We start from the raw sequence: 17,506 nt of genomic DNA, 5'->3' as shown, positions 1-17,506 counted from the left end.
AGTTTTATTCCTTAAAGGGATACTGAGGCGGATTTCGAATCAGCTAATTTTTTAGGGTTTTGAAGTAGTGTCATTGCTGATCACGTCTGTGAAATTATTTTTTCGATTTTGGCCAAAACAGTGGCGCAATCACCAATTAAAAACGCGATGTTTAAATCTCCCGCGCCCCGCGCGACCGCAGGAGAGGAGGACAGCGGAGAGGGAAACCTCGTCCATGTCGGCCAACGTGACGTCACGTTGAGGAGCCGGGGATACTTCGGCGCACCCGTGAGAGCTTTCAGCGCGCTTTGTTTCTCGTGCTGCATGCGTTGTTCCTCGTACTGCGTGCGTTGTGACGTACAAAGCGTGTCAGCCGACCTTGAGAATCAGATTCAACACGAGGTACTACTCTGCTTTCGTGTCCACGAAAAACTACGCCCGCGACTGTGTCGTGTTCCACTTTTTTACGCAAGATCATACGCTCGCAGCGCAAGCGCTCGCTGCATTGACGAAGAATTCAAGCCGACCAAAACAAGCGTACTCTGCTCGAAGCACTTTTGTGAGACCGGCGACATGCAGAGCTTGTCCCTAATGTGATCTCTGGAGATTTCAGTCGCGGCTGAACCATGACGCAGTTCCTTTCATTTCCTCGCGCATGAGAGGCGTGTCACCATTTCGAAGAAGCGGCTCTTCTAAAAGCAGAAACATGCTCACTAGAAACATGCCCCTACAGAAACCTAATAGAGGCTCAAGCATGTGTTGCTCTTCTCAGCTTAGGTGCGGCCAGACCACCTGAGGCGTGCTCAGCAAGGCTCGGTTAGTGATCTTATACTCGGTTCGACGTGCCCAAGCAAGCAAGCAAGCAAAGCAAAACACAATAAAGCAAAGCAAGCAAGCATTGAAGCTCTTCATATGCGGCATCTCGTTTAATCGTATCTAAGCGATTAAAATGAAAGCGTTCGACGCTCTGATTTCGGATGCAAATTTAACAGAGAAATGAATGCCAACCAAGTTTTTGCAAAAAAAACAAAATGTCTCGCAACCTTAGTCGGTTTCTTTATCGAGTTGTGGCAGCGAACGAGTTGCAGCTAGCTTGGCTTTTAAACACACACATAGTTGACCACTACTTCACTGAACCTAAACTGCAAACCTAGGAAGGGCGAACGTTTCCGAGGCAGCGATTAATATGTTCTGGCATCTGCTGAACGCGCCACGAGTGAAGCAGCAGCCTTGTGCGCGTATTTAGCTTGGTTTCCAGCGCACAATGATTCCTTCAATATCCTGTGGTCACATGCCTCGCAGTGCTTGGCCACTGCGCTTCGCTAATTTTAACATCAGCTTTGTGCTGCTTCATCGTTTCCTTGAAATACTTTCTTGCCCCAACCTACGCCGGGTACTGAGAATAGGATTTTTTGTACACAGCGCTTTGGGCCTTTTCTTTAGGATGACGCTCTTTCGGGCGAGCCAGGAGGCGTCCGGTGGTGGTAATTGACTTGAGTATTGTTCGCACCCCTTCCCTTCCGAGAATACCAGCCGAGGTTGTGTAGGCACCTTTTACGCATGGTCTGCATACGTGTCTTTCACGCTAGCGTATGCTTGTGCTAGGCGTAGAATTTTTTGCTCGTGTCTTTTTTGCTTTCAGGTGATACGTGGAATGAACAAACTGTAGTATCCTCTTCTTTGGAGGTCAGTAAAAAAATAGTCGCCATATTCGCTTTTACAACGCCACGGAAAGCTGCGATCTGCACTCAGCGCAGCGCCGGATCCGCATCGGCAGCTTCTCCAGTCCTCAAAGTGACGTCACGACCTCTCTTGACCAATCACGGGCGGCGGCGCGCCGCGCGGCGTGCCCCGCGGCACAGGCCGCATATTTCTGCTAAAAAAGGCAATTCGCGCTTGTTTTTGCCTTATTTGGATGCGATATTCGAGCATACAGCATGAAAAACTATAGGACGCCGCTGCCAGCCGGATTTTCAAAAAAAGTGCTTCAGTCTCCCTTTAAAGGCCCCCTTTTCAGGGGGTGTTACATAAGGGGTGGGAATACACTTGAACATGTGAAAAAACAGCAATGATTAACATTAAAGATGATCTGTTACACGTGCTTGAAAAACAGATGGCGAAGCGATGACGACGATGTCATAGGGAAGGCCGTTCAAGTCTGAAGCTGTTCGAGAAAAGAGCGCTGGATGCTGCTGCAAGTTGTGCTCGCCGAATCAGATCTTTTTGGTCGACTCGGCGATCGCTGGAGAGCACTCCCTCCCATTGCTCCGCACTCAGGTTTGGTATAACGGGTACCCCGCTTATCTTCTGGCATGCCCACGTTATGTGGTGCAGCGTGGGTGTCTCTTGGCACCAAGGGCATTTGTCATTGTATTGTGTGGGATACATTTTCTTGAGTACGGTAAGGTTCAAGTACGATCTCGTTTGTAGCTGCCTCCACGCGACAGAGTCCTCTCTGCTAAGGGAGTTGTGCGGTGGTGGATACCGCTTTCTACAGAGCTTGTAATAGTTTAGTATCGCCGAATAATCTTGGGGTATAGGTTCGTTCCCCTCGAGGTCGCCTATGTTGGATGCTCGGTAATAAGTGTACCCTCGAGCTATCCTGTCCGCTTCTTGGTTCTCTACTACTCCCGCGTGTCCCGGTGTCCATACTATTGTATGCCTGATTGGTTCTTCCTTTGGTTGGCGGAGTGTTATGTGGCCCCCAAGCGGAGTATGCGGAGCGTATGTGCCCTATTCTGCCACGTAGGTGTTGCGGCGGGGAACTCTGAGTCCACGTAGTCCACGTAGACTCCACGTAGGGGTCAATAGCACAAGTAGGTAGAGCAAAAAAGGTAAAAAAAAATCATTAATATTGCACGGATGTCGATAAAGTGAGAGGATGGGCAAAGAACTGTGGACGGCAAAATAGTGCGAAAATGAGCAAAGGAGTGAAAATAAAGTTAGAATGGATTGAAATATGTTTGGTGCGTCATAATTAAACGAACAAAGAAGTTTGACTGGGGCACACTAATTAATTATGAGCAAAAACCATTCGAGGTTTGAATAGGCTGGCCGGGGATATAGTGGGTGGACAGGAAAGCAGCGTTGGCGCCAAATTTGAAAACCAAAGTATGTGGTCGAGGAGAAGGGATGTATTCAGAGCGAAAGTAAGAGAATCAGAGGTGCAAATAGCATCAAAGAGGAGAAAAAAGAGACGACGAGTGCCGTGAAGGAGTCAGTGCTTTCGTACTCTCCCAGTGCGGGTCGTCGCAGTATCTCCAATGTTTTCATCCCACAGTTTCAAACTATGTCATCTTGTTGAACTGTGGAATTCATGCTGAAGACAACCAAATCGGAACGAGAGCCCGACGCACTTCGTTGAGAAAGTTGCATCAATGGAGTCGTGTGTACCCATCTTAGGCGTCTTCGAGGGCTTGCGGGTCTCTAAGCAGTGAGCACAAGGAGATGGACCCGCAGTAGCTTAATACTTGAGCCGGCAAGAGAATGAACTGTACGAGCGAGGCGAACAGAATGAAAGGATGCCATGACCAACGCCTCTACTTTCTCTGCAGGGATGACTGTACAGCTGGTGGTAAGCGGACTCTCTTGAAGGAAGCAAGTCATGGGTGGCGCGATAAGCTTCCATTAAGGCAGTCACGTGATCGATAGTGGTAATTGTTGGCGCGCCGCCGTTCATTATAGGTCGTATGCAACCCGCTTCGCTTGATTAGCGTCAATGCGATCAATTTATTAGCCTGCGCAGTTCTCTACGGAGTGCCGTCCACAGCACTATTAGTGCTCCCCGGCACAAATCACCGGCTATCGACTCACAACACCGCGGTGCTCGCGTCATATCTCAGGCATCCTGTTTCAGTCTACGATAACTGCACCAGCCACGGAAGGTCTAAACTGTAATTTCTTTCCTCACGGCGTTGAGTTTCTTTCGCCAGAGTTCATTTTCTTGCGCATCCGCCACAGAAGAAATATGGAGGTGATATTTTCATGCGCAATATTCAAAATAAAGAAAGTCAATATTCGAACACGCTAGCAATGGCGCCAGCAAAAACACAACATCACACGTGCTGCTCTCCGCAACGGGATCTGTCTGGGAGCTGCGGCACTCGAGGACTGAATCCCATTCGCTGGAGCCGCGGCCCCAGCACGGAGCCCACATTGGCGCCCCAGCAGCATCCCTGCGTAAGAATTTGTTTCCACGATCAGTTTAATTCTCTGAAGCGCGGCATGCAAAGAGCAGGAATACACGAACGGTTATTCAAAGCAAGGTGCGAAAACAACCACACATATCCCGTCCTTCCGTTAAAGGGGAGAGGAATGTGATAGCCGTGCGCATCCCGCCTGCCTACCTGGAAGGCCCAGTGACAGGCACACAGGAAACACATCTCGACTGCGGGACAAAATTTTCCAACAGAGCCGGAACGCTAAACACGTTCGTTCATCGTGCCATGTCAGTACACATTAAAGGTACGCAGACAGTCGAAACTGCAACCAAGCCCCCCACATGCGGCACCTAATTCTCTCCCACATTTCACTCCCTCTTTCAGTCCTTCCCTTACGGTGTACTTGTGGGTCCTACAAAGGATTGAGACAGCTTTGCTTTCTTAGAAACCAATTTTCATGACGTAATGGCATATTGTGATCAGTGAGCAACTGAAAAAGATAATTATCTCAAAGTGGTTTGTCGCCGTGGTGTAGCAGTGGTGTTGACGCAAGCCCAATATTATTAACGTAACTATTACTAGTAGTAGTAGTAGTAAAAGACTTTTAATCGACCATAATTTATAGGCCGAGCATGTTGACCGCCTTGTTACTATTACTATTTCCATAATCCGAAGTGGACGGAAACAGCAAGTCTGTACGAATCAACCAGCGGCATTTTCTGCCGTCCATTTGGTCCCTTGTCACTGGTCGCTCAGATATATCCGCTGCTTTTGAAGCCACCTTGAGAAGCAACCGGACGATCCGGTGGAAGGACATCGTCAGCGCAGCGCTCTGTCTTAAGCAGGCGAGCGGTTATTACCATTTGCTCCCGTTAGCTGCGATATGCAGCTAATGATGATGTCCGGTCGCCAACTGCCCAGTGGCCAGGTCACTTACAACAGGCGCTAGCAATTTTCAGGTATATATAATTTCCCAAAGAGAGAGGACCAAATTTACAGCTTACACCAGGTCGTTCTGGGAAGAATTAGTAATTTCAAAAAGTAAGCATTTTTGCGGTAAAACTACCCCTTTTGTGGCATTATATTAACAGTTTTGTCGGACAGCGGAAAGCCGGTGAATTGTCTTTAGTAAGTCGATTAACTAATTACTGATTACTAACTTTTTAACTACCGCAGCGAGACAGCTAGCTGCAATCACAGGTTTGAATAACACCATTTGCGGGCTAGTTGGTTGCGATCCATATGTATTAGCAGCGCGAACAAAAAACAGGAAGAAGTAGAAGAAGATAGTACAGAGCGCTGAACTTCCAACTTTGGAAAAGTTGGAAAAGAAGGTTTGTAGCCAGTCGTCAGCAATAGCCATACCAGTTTTTAGAATTACGAAAATGCCACTGTCCTCGGCACGGTGGCTCCACAAAATTTGGCTACATCGTGCCGTAATACACGCGATTTCAAAAAGCATGCAGGCTAAGCAACCTTTCCAGTGCACGTAACTAGTCAAAACAGCCAAATTTTGTGGAGCCATAGTGCCAAAGTTAATCACGTTTTCTTAGATTCTAAACGCTGATGATGCTGCTAATATCAACCAGCTACAGGTCTCTGTTGTAGCCAGGTGGCTAACTGAAATAGTTAGAAAGTTCATTATTAAAAATGACTTAACTAGCTTACTACTTAAAACGATTCACCAGTTTTCTGGTGTCCGCCAACACTGGTAATACTATGCTGAAAATGGCATACTTTACCTCAGAAACATATTTTTGGGAATTACTTAGTCTTCCCGGAAAGACCTTTTAAAACATGCTCCCAGAATTCTAACTGAACGCAACCAAGTCGAAACAAGGGGCCGACGAACTTGGTTGCGCACGTGACATCAGTGGAGACGTGTGTACCGAGCCTAGGCGTTTTCGAGAGCTTGCGGGGCTCCAAGCAGTGATCGCAAGGCGATGGACCTGTAGTAGCCTCCTATACGTGAGCCGACATGACATTTCTCTAGGTCGTCACCTTTTCCTTTAGGCCATCCAATACTAACCGTTCCCCTTCAGAGACTGATGCCCAAGAGAATGAATGGTACGAGCAAAGCAAGCAGGATGAAGGGATGCCATGACGAATGCCTCTACTTCTCATGCTGGGTTGACTATACTGGTTGCCGTAAGCGGCATATTTTGAAGGAACGCCGTCATTGGTTATAGTTGGAAAACGCGCGTCAGCACTAGCGAGTCACGTGATCGGTTCTCGTATTTGTTGATGAGCAGCCGTTCATTATTGGTCGTAAGCAGCCCGCTTTACTCTCAGAATTCGCAGGCCGGTGACTATGTGAGGCCTTGATCGATAGAAATTATGTCGGTGAGTCCTCCTATCGGAATACACGAGTTTTACGGGACAGTCGCATATTCTGCACGTGGCGTTCGTATCGTACCTGTTTGCGGAATCAGCTACGGGGCCATCAGCGTCGCGCTGCCTGGGTGGTGGTGCAGGCGCGGGGGTGGCCGACCGCAGCAGTTCCGACGGCGTCCAGGATTGCAGACCACAGAGCAGTGATGGTTACCCTGCCGAAATGCCCCTTTACAGGTGGATTGCGTGGCAAGAGCAGCAGTGGCGATACACGTTATAGCGACTGGGAAACTCAATGGCTGGCACATAGCGTCATAGGCGCATGACATCCGGCAGAAGAGGTATTTGTGTCTGTCTTGGAAGTGGCGCAGCCGCTGGTGAGGATGACGATAGAAGTGCAGACAATGTCCATGGCTGGAGACAGAATGGGAGAGCTTGCGGGGGGGGGGGGGGGGGGGGGGGGGGGGGGCGAAACTTGGGTGAAAGGCAGCGGTGCTGAATACGGTGCTCGGCGGAGCGACACCAAGTACGACAGCTCGGTCATGGCGTCACACGAGGGGCAGGTGAGGACGGAGGAGCGCGTGCAGCGGCGAGAATCAGTGCGCACTTCTTCCACGTCTTCTTCAAGAGTACATTGCTCGTATCAAAGCGAAAATTATCGCTAAGGTATGATAACACAGTACTATCGCTTAAACAGTTGAACTGAGAGAACTGTCCATAGAAAACATCCTCACACATCTCTGGTTACAACAGTGTGGCAGAAGCCCTGCTGCTGGTGTCGTTTTTTTTTTTAACGCCTTTGCACTGAAAACTGTTTTGTATAAAAGTACGCGGCGATGACTAAATTCATTGCAATCTACTTTTCTCAGGGAAGCTTCTAACCCCATTTAAGCAGCACCATCCGCCGCCTCTGTAAGGAAAACGTTTGGTCGATATCCTCTTCAGACTACGCTTTCGACTAGGCTTTTGCAGTGTATCCGTACCCCTACGAGTTGATACCTCCCTTTCCTGCTCGACTGCGCCGCCGCGAAGTCCACACCGATGCCAAACTACCTAGCTTTGCCCGTGAATACCATCGCATTCAATCATCCGCTGAATGCTACCCTAAACATCACATAATTCTAGTGTATTCCTGATGTTTTGATTATTTTGTTATCAAAATTATATCAATGAAGCATACACTCTGCTTGGACAGTCAAGTGTCGGTGCATACTGAAAACTCTGCACAGAAACACGAGAACTAAGCCGAGAAAACAAGGACGAGCGCGCACTCCCAACTGTGAGTTTTATTTCAAAAACATGTACATATAAATAGGAAAAAGAAAACAAGGCCAGAGCAAGCCTATCATCATGAATATCACGTGTCCCCCTTTTTATACTCCAATGAGTTGCCAAATAATCGTAACTCTTTATCAGAGAAGCGAACGAGAGTCTGACTGCCGCATTTATCTCCAATCCTAATTAAAGGCTTCCATGAGCTCACGCACGAGTTGATCCCTGTGCCTGAATAAAATTGTTTCTTTCTCGAAGAGTGGCTTACTCTAGATCTTCCTATCGTTCGTACCACAGGTGCGGCAGCGTTTTTCACGGTTATCACAGAAATCTCCCCTGTATAATCTTCGGTGTTCTTCTAACCTTTTATTGACGCATCGCAAGGTTTGGCCGGTGTACTATACACCACAAGATAGCAGCAACTTATGAACAACTCCCCTGGCACAAGGAAAAAACGGAGCTGCGTGCTTGATACTGCACTCAATTTTTCCTGCTTTCCTTCTGCTGCCCTTTCCTTTTGGCTAGGCAGATGCGGATGCGAACAGCTTGATGCCAACTAGTGGCTATTTATAAATAGCCACTAACGAGAACAGGGAGGGGGGTACACTGGGTGGCGTTGATGGTGCAACACATTTATTTATACTATTTACAAGAGAGGTATTGCTTCGGCCGGGCCTGAATGGCCGCGCCCTCACAATCACTCGGAGGGATCCCAAGTCCGGGACCCCTGTGGCCTCCGCGGCGGCCCGGGCTCTTGTCACCAGGGCTCGTTGGTCCTGGAGAGTTCAGCAGCCGAGCAGGGCAGCCTCCCAGTCCTCTCGGGTGGAGTGGGAAAGCAGGATTGGCTGGGCATGCCCACACCATGTGATACGTGTCTGCAAACACTTCCCCCACTGTGTAGACACTCTCCCGAAAAGTCCGAATTGAAATGCTTAAGCACTACCGGGCACAGTACCGTGTTGGTGTAGAGGCGTAGAAGCCAACGCTCCTCTGCCTTCATGAGGCGTGTACAGGGGGGTGGGTATCGGCCGTAAGCGGTGTGATACAAGAGAGAGAGATCTCCCGAAAAGTAATAGCCGGATTGAAATTAGTAGCCGGATCAGGCAGCGAGAGAGGCGATGCCCGGTAGTTAAGCGCGCGGGCGGTAGCATCCGCTATACCTTATTTCCCTCTGTCCCCGCGTGTGCTGGGGCCCAGGTGATGGTGCGCCGGATTCGGAAACCCCGGCACTCACATCTATGTAAAATTTGGAAGGCACGATCTGCAGTTTGTCCCTGTTCAAAATTGCGGCAAGCTCCCCTTGAGTCGGTGATGATGACTCGGGACGCTTGATCCGCGCCTGCAAGTGCGATAGCAACTTCCTCCGCGAATGTAATATTGGGGGCACGGAAGGTGAGGCCCTGAACTGGGTTGTTTTGGTGGACGACGCCAGTCATGTACCAACCCCATGGTGTGGACCGACCGTGATTCCGCAATGTCTGCAAGACTGCAGAGGTTTCAACCGAGTCAAAGGCTTTCTCGTAATCTGTAAAGGCTATAAAAAGGGGTTGGTTATACTCTGTGCATTTCTCTATCACCTGATCGATTGCTTATTCTGCCTGAGAGGAAAATGCGGACATTTCGTTTAATATTCCTTGGTAAATGAGAAGATGACTCTCGTGTGCAGTAATGATCTATTTTGCAGAGGTATATCGCTTACAGCAGGTCTATGAATATGTACTCAGTGGCCGCAGCAGTGCCCCAGTCGTTTGTGCATCCGCCTCGCATGCGCGGTAGCGACTCTTGTTTTGCGTGGATAAGATTCTTTTCGGTGGCATAAAAATAATTCAGTGATGCTTACGACGCATGTTCAAAGTCTAGGTTTACAGTTTTTACCCCAAGCTTATTCTTTAAATTCATGATCCACGTTAACTTTCAGCTTTTCAATTTCGAAAGAATTTTGTCATTTCTTATGTCATAGTTCATGGTCTTAGGACAAGAAAAATCTGTTATTTTTGGTGTTGAAAGTTACGAAGAGAGTATTGCAATTCTATGCTTGACACTGTGACCTATTTACTGTCCCCTTTCCGCATGCGTATACCGTAAATTATAATTAGTTAACAGGTTTCTGAGGAAGCCTGTGCATGTTACGGGGACACAACCGGCAGTTAACACAGTAAATATCATTCGGAAAAACTTGCTAGGTGTGAACTAGGTCAATCTTTAAACCTGTGCAACTCGGAACGGAGAGCCGTCCACAGTTCATTTCTACGGTCGAAAACTTGCACTATCAGTGCTGTTCATCACAATGGCCGGCTATGAACTCGAAATACAGCAGCCCTCGCGCATATCAAAGAGATCCTGCTTCTATCTGTGGCACCTGCACCACCTACGGAAGGAACAAAAAAGTAATATTTCTTCACCCGGCGTTTGCTTTCTTTTGCCATAGTTTATTTCATGGCTCATCCGCCACTGAAAAAATATCGATCTCAAATTCAAAGTACAAAAAAGCATCGAATTTCAAACGTGAAATACAATCCGAAATGTGCACGCTGGCCAGGAGTGGCGCCAGCAAGCAGCACAAGGTCCGGCAGCTTGACGCCAGTCGCCCACTGCAGGCGGCCCGTCTGAGTACTGCTCTCTGCAATGGGCTCTGCCTGGGTGCTCCGGAAATGAGGTCTGCGTCCCAGTCGTTGAAGCCGCGGTCCCAGCGCGGAGCAGACCTCGGTGCCCCGACAGCTATCCTGGGTTGGAATCGGTGTCCACATGAGGTCAGAGAAGTTCTCTGAAGAGCGGCTTCTAGTGAGCCCGAAGACCGATGGTTATGCAAACAGACCTTGAATAAAAACGACCTATAGTCAGAAGAAATGACCCCCCTCACCCCCCCAAAAAAAAAATTCAAAGCGGCACTCGGTTGCCCTAAAGTGCGGTGAGGCGGAAGCCTTAAGCGCGGTGTTGCTGCTTGTGTCACTGATGTGTGGTTAAGATGTTAAGCTTCGCCTGAACGCGACAGCGTCTTGCAAAACTGCCAGGGAGTCCATAGAACGCCATTGCCCGTTCAGTTCCACGCCTTGCTGGTGGGTAAAGCGGTTTTTGAGGAAAGTAAATGTATCTGTCTCATATCTCGGTGGACACCTAAACCTCGCCGTACCAGGAAGGGAGGAAGAAGACCCCCGTATTCACTAGACGCGCCTTTGTTCATTCCAAACCGTCTAGCTTGCATGGCGGAGTGGTTAGCTTGCTCGTCTCGCACTTCGGAGAGCCTGGTTCGATTCCCGACCTCGACCAATTTCCTACTCGGTTTTATTTATTTATCTGGCCTGACTAGAAAGGTTAATGAGGCTAGTTGGGTAATTAAGCAATTAAGTAAACTCAGCCCCACTTACTCGGAGCATCACTATACGATCTCTTTAATTGGTTGCATGGTTACTAGCGAAAGTACAAGTGGCCCCGTTTGAAATTCGCGCACTGTGACGTCACGACCATTTCGACCAAATGAAAAGCGCGACATTTCTGTCCACAACTCCTGCTTACAACGATGAGGCATTAAAGGCTTCCGCCTGAAAACCAGACATATCCCGCCCTTCCTTTGCAGGGCAGAGAAATGCAATAGCAGTGAGCCTCCCGCCCATCAATCTGGAAAAGAATTCAGGGGGCACTTTGACTGTCTAAAGTGCGTAGAGGCGAAAGCTTTTTCCGAACCACTTTCGCTGCTTCTGTGGCACTGGTGGCGTCACATATAATTGAGTACTAATTACTAAGTGATGACAAATCACTAATTAATTGTTTTATTACTGATTAATGCCTGAATACTAATTAACTGCTAATTAAGCTTCGCTTAAATTAAGCTTAAATTAAGCTTCGCCTTTAGGAGTGGAACGCGAGAGCGTGTTGTAGCGCTGCCAGGGAGTCCACGGAACGCCACCACCCGTTCGGCGCGATGCCTTGCTCTTTGAACGCAACGCTTTTTGAGGAAAGGAAATGGCGCAGTAATTCTCTGTCATCTCGGTGGACACCTGAACCGCGCCGTAGAGGAAGGGAGAAAGTGGGAGTGAAAGAAGACATAGAGGGCCCGTAATGAAGGAAATGAAAATTGTATTTGAGGAAAGGAAATTACGCAGTAACTGTCTCACATATCTCGGTGAACACCCGTCAAAATTCAGGGGGGCACTTTTTTTTCCTAAAGTGTGGTCACTGATGTGTGGTTAAGATGTTAAGCTTCGCCTCTAGTGGAACGCGACAGCATCTTGCAACGCTGCCAGGGAGTCCATAGAACGCCATTTCCCTTTCGGCTCTACGCGTCGCTCGTCGGTAAGTTGGTTTTTGAGGAAAGGAAATGTATCTGTCTCTCATATCCCGGTGGACACCTAAACCTCTCCGGAAGGGAAGGGAGGAGGATGGGAGTGAGCGAAGACACCGTATTCACTAGACGCGCCTTTGTTCACTCCAAACCATCGAGCTGGCATGGCACAGTGGATAGCATGCTCGTCTCGCACGCCGAAGACCGGGGTTCGATTCCCGAGCTCGACTAATTTCCTACTCGGTTTTATTTATTTATCTGGCCTTACTAGAAAAGTTAATTAGGCTATTTGGGTAATTAAGCAATTAACTAAGCTCAGTCCCACTTACTTGGAGCATCACTATACGATCCCTTCAATTGGTTGCATGGTTACTAGGCAAAGTACAATTGGCCCCGTTTGAAATTCGCGCACTGTGACGTCACGGCCGTTTCGACCAATTGAAAAGCGTGACATTTTCTGTCGACAACTGCTGCTTACAACGATGCGGCATTAAAGGCTGTCGCCTTAATACGCTGCCAAGCGCACAGGCAACACATCTCGATAGCGCGACAAAATTTTTTGATCGAGGAGAAACGCAAAAAGCGCCTGCGTTTCATGTCATGTCAGTGCACTTCAAACATCCTCATGCGGTCTGAATTGTTACGAAGCCCTTCACTGGGGCACCTATTTCTCTGTTTCCTTTCACTCCCTCGTTTAGTCCTTTCCTTAGTAGCGGTGTGCTTACGGTGCCCAGCGAGGAGTGAGACTGGGTTGCTTTCCTCCAAACCATTTTTTAAGGCGAAAGCCTTTAATGCCTCATACTGCCGTTAGCAGACGCGTCGGCAGGAGTGTCGACAGACGCGTCGGCAGAAGTCTCGACAGACGTGTCGGCAGCCGTGTCGACAGACGCGTCGGCAGATTCGTCCGCCTTTCGACGTCACTGCTTAAAAGGCTCAAGGTTCCAGCATGAATAAAGGCGCATCTAGTGAATGCATGGGCTTCATAAATAAAATAAAAGGAGTAAAGTCAAGAAAAGCAAGATAAAAATAAAAATAAGGAAATAAACAAAAATAAAAACAAAATTAAAATAATATGTGAAAATAAAAATAAAAACAATAAAATTAACAAAAGGAGCAAAACATAAATAAGAAACAAACTATGAAAAATAAAAAGTAAATAAAGAACAGTGGCCAGGAAACGCTTTCGCCTTGCAGCACTTTCGAGAGCCAAAGTGCCCCCTGAATTTTTCATTGCATAATGGCACATTATGATTGCCCAGCAAATGAAAAAGCAGAGGCCATAAATGTGACCACGTAAGCTCGGGGTTGCAATGACATTATAACTCACCCACTATTCCTGCAAACTAGACTTCTATTGTTACTACTACTAATTCGATTAATTTCAAGTGAATCAAAATAGCACATCAGTACGGATCAACCGGAGTTCGAACTAAGGCACCGCGGTCGTGAAAAGGGGCCCATGAGCTTCGTTGCGAACGTAATCCCTATTAGACACTTTTAGTTGGCCGTACGTAACGGACTTACGTACGCAACGCACACTACGTTGCGTACGGTACGAATGGCGCGTCCATCACACTTTTAGTTAGCCGTACGTTAGCGTCCTTCCGAGTGGACGTACCAAGCGCATCCTAAAATTCTCCGCTGTGCTTCTCCGCGCCATCTGGCGCAAGAAATAAGAACTGATGCTTGAAAAGTTTTTGACATCAGCCAAGCCAAGCCTCTCGCCAATCCTCCTCCAGCCATTCTCGCTGTTTTGTTTGCTTCAGGTTGTGATTCTCGTGTGCTCCGCGACTACCACAGCAGCTATCGAAATGCCGAGAAGCATTTAATTACTGGTAACGAAGCTGGATGCATCGCGAGTCTTTTTTTTTGTTCCAAGAAAAACTATGCAAGCAGAAGAAAATGAAATAATTGACTAAAAGCCAGAGAAGTGCTCCGCCAGGTGTCGTTGCTACGAGGTAAACACAGTTAAGCCTACAGCTTGAAAATCGCCAAATTATTTGAAAAACAGGGGCTAGTTATCGCTTATACTTCTGTGTGTGGGCGAGAGTGTGCAAAATAAAAGCTAACCGCTACCATTTGAGCGAGCTATCCCGCCGGAGAATGCAGCGGCGACATGTTTTTATTTAGAAGCGGGCGAGCTAGGCGCCGCCATCTTGTCAACGCAACCCGTAACGTGCCCGTAGCGTACGCACGCAACGACACGATGCGTGCGTACGTACGCAAGCGGCCCAGCGGTACGGAACGTTCTGCGCATGCGCACTCGCGACCCGCAACGTTCCTGCGTACGTAACGCCGTTCCGTACGGCCAACTAAAAGTGTCTATTGAGACGTGTCTGCGCAGCCTACGTTCGCGCGCTTGTGGGTCTCCAAGCAGTGCGGATAAGGCGATGGACCTGTAGGAGCCCCCTACGCGTACCCGGGGATCGTCATCCGTTAGATTGTGCCCGCCAATAGTAACCGGCCCCTTTCCGAGACTCACGCCTAGCAAAAGAAACGGTACGAGCTAAGAAAAGAGAATAAAGGGATGACATGACGAATGCCACTACTTTCCGTGCTGGGTTGACTATACAGCTGGAGATAAGCGGCTTGCGTTCACAGAAGGCAGTCAACACACCGCACCACGCAGCGTGGTAACCTTGAGCCTGAGTGTTAGAATATTCTTACACCGTGACTTGCACAAGTGCAGTCATGTGGCCTGTAGTCGTATCTGAAGGTGCGCATCAGTTAATTTTGATTAGTAAACAACACGCTTACTCTCACTTTGCCGGCAGGTGGAGGTCGTCTACGCAGCCTGCTGTAATAAAGATTGAGAGCTGTAATGCACTCAAATTACCGTGAGATTCCTGCGATTGAAATACACGACTATGACTGGACCGCAGTGTTAGAGTGGCTGTGACTGCCGTAGTGTTCAGTACAACGGGAATATGTTTTCGTCTGAAATTGCTGAACTAGCAAACAAATACATCCTGCTTCGCACCCTCCTCTGTAAACATAACGCTCCGTGGTAGAGCATCTGTATCAAGCGCTTGTCTAATAAAAAAGCGCGTATCTACAAATCAGCGAAAGGTTCCTTTAGCATAAACCGGTGGAGTAAATACAAACTCGCAGCCCATGAGTATATATATAACCGCACTTAAACAAGCAAAGGATAACTTTCTTCATAATACCTTGCCATCCATGCTTAAAACCGACATCAATAAATTGTGACGTGTCATTAACCCCAAAGCGGATCACATGAGAACCTTGATTGAGAGCTCTTCCAATGTTATTTCAACTAACGAATATGCGTACCATGATATTACTTTACATTACCTCCTCTCTCGTCTCACTTTGCCCCCTCCGCACAGATTCCTTTCCCAGCACCGCCAACGCTTATGGCACCACCTTCAGGCCCACACCTTTCTCACCGCCACACATCTCGCCCTCCTCCACCCCGGAGCGTACTCGCCGGCCTGCCGCTTATGTGACAGCCCAAGAGCCGACTGCGCTCATATCCCATGCTCCTGCCCAACACACTTGCCCCCTGCCTCTTGGCACCTAAACAGTCCGCAGCAGTGGGAGGCTGCTTCGTCCAGCACCGAGCCGTTTCTCCAGCTTCGGCTGGTGACCTGGGCAGAGGACGTCGCGACTAGGCACGGCCTGGACGCCACAACCGGCAGCCTGATGGCCACCCACAATGCTGCTGCATAATTTTCGTTTTTTAGGCCTTCTAATAAAAAATGTGATCACCACCACAGCTACTGAGTGGCATCACCTTGCTGCATCAACCGCTACAATTAGTGACCACCAACGCTTCAAGGCAACATTGGAAAACACTCCATAAGTAGGAGCATCTATTTCTGTATTTTTTTTTGTACGAGCATTTTTTTTCACCACTGTACTGCTGCGCTGTACGCAGTGTGTTGTATTCCATTAACCAGCACGCCAATAACCCAACAGTTAATATTGTATAACTAGGAAACATCATTTCAGTATTACTCATCAGTTTGCTGCAGTGTAAATTTTTCTTTAAGTTTATGTAAAAACTGCTCTCTATAATTCTTCTGCCTCTGCCGGTATACGAAATAAACACGAAATTCTAAAGATGCGAGTTCGCATTGGCGAGATTCTACGGAAGTAGCTCTAGTATGCAGTAGCGCTGGTACAAGTATTGTTGCACTTAGTACCGTTGATACTACATCGATAGCGTCGTAAATCGCTGAACACTCGATTCAGTTTGCTCCGAAGTACACAACTCTCTGTCGGTTGCAGTAAGCTATAATGAGGCATGCTAATATATGGCAATCCTTCGGGCCCCCTAATACAGAGCCCTTGACGACTATTCGAGCTACGACTATTCGGCTTTCGCTCCAAAGGGACAGACAAAGAAACAGCACTACATAAACTGGGAATAATAAAAAAAATTGGCTGTGGTTTGACCAATGGCCATCCCGAGTAGAATTGCGGAAGCAACGGCGCGGCAATCGCAGCGGCGGCGGCATCCCAGGTGGCACTTCAACGGTCTTAACGTGCGTAGAGGCGAAAGCGTTTTCCGCACCACTTTGTCTCTTTGGCACTGGTGACGTCACCACTGTATGACGTCACACAATTCGTATTAATTACTGAGTAATTGCAAATTACTGATTAAGGTCTAATTACTGATTAATGACTTAATACAAATTAACCGCTAATTAATGATGCTTAAGCTTCGCATTTAGGAGTGTAACGCGACAGCTTGTTGTAGCGCTGCCAGGGAGTCCACGGACGCCACCACCCGTTTGACGCGATGGCATGCCCTTCGAACGCAACGCTTTTTTGAGGAAAGTAAATGGCGCAGTAATTCTCTGTCACCTGGATGGACACCTGGCGCACTGTACAGGAAGGAAGTCTGACTGAAAGAAGAGAAGAGAGGCCGTAATGAAGAAAATGAAAATTGTATTTTGAGGAAAGGAAATTACGCAGTAACTGTCTCACACTCGCTCCTCGCGCATGCGCAGTTGGGGCTCTCCGGGGTTCCGCGAAATCCACGGGGCCCCGTAGCGTAATGTTGCTTCCGCAACAAAACCTGGGCCTGGGTAGGGGCCTGGGTAGGGGCCTTCATGTATAATTATCGTTAGCAATTATTTTCAGTACGGTGGCAGTCAAAATTTAGTCATATCTTAGCCATTGCTTTAAGCATAAACCCAGCTTGGTTGGTTGGTTGGTTGGTTTACGGGGTTAAAAGTCCCAAAGCGACTCGTGCTATGAGAGACGCCGTAGTGAAGGGCTCCAGAAATTTCTACCACCTACGGTTCTTTATCGTGCGCTGACACCACACAGCACGTGGGCCTCTAGGATTTCGCCTCCATCAAAATTCGACCGCCGCGCCGGGATCGAACCCGGGTCTTTCAGGACAGCAGCCGAGCACGATAACCACTGAGCCACCGCGGTAGCTCAACTTGGAAGAAGCATTGGCAAATCGATCATCCCCTAGCGGTCCACGCTATCATCTTTGTACCAACAA

At 48.2% G+C, this 17,506-nt stretch overlaps 1 protein-coding gene across 2 annotated transcripts in view; it reads right to left on the bottom strand.

Moving 5' to 3' along the window:
• The window catches only part of LOC149338995 (uncharacterized), a 48,214-nt gene that overhangs the window by 19,599 nt on the left and 11,109 nt on the right, over nt 1-17,506 (bottom strand). The window contains exon 2 of one of the 2 annotated variants that reach the window (XR_016283472.1): nt 10,224-10,465. The exons of the other annotated variant lie outside the window; for it this stretch is intronic. The gene's annotated coding sequence lies outside the window, so the exon portion shown is untranslated. Of the gene's footprint in view, nt 1-10,223; nt 10,466-17,506 lie in introns of those variants that run through there. 2 annotated transcript variants of the gene reach the window in all.

Source organism: Amblyomma mixtum, chromosome 6, assembly GCF_055824585.1.
Source record: "Amblyomma mixtum isolate Tamu chromosome 6, ASM5582458v1, whole genome shotgun sequence".
NCBI classification, from domain to species: domain Eukaryota; kingdom Metazoa; phylum Arthropoda; class Arachnida; order Ixodida; family Ixodidae; genus Amblyomma; species Amblyomma mixtum.
Note: the sequence above shows the minus strand (reverse complement) of the source record. Positions and strands in the feature narration are given on the sequence as shown.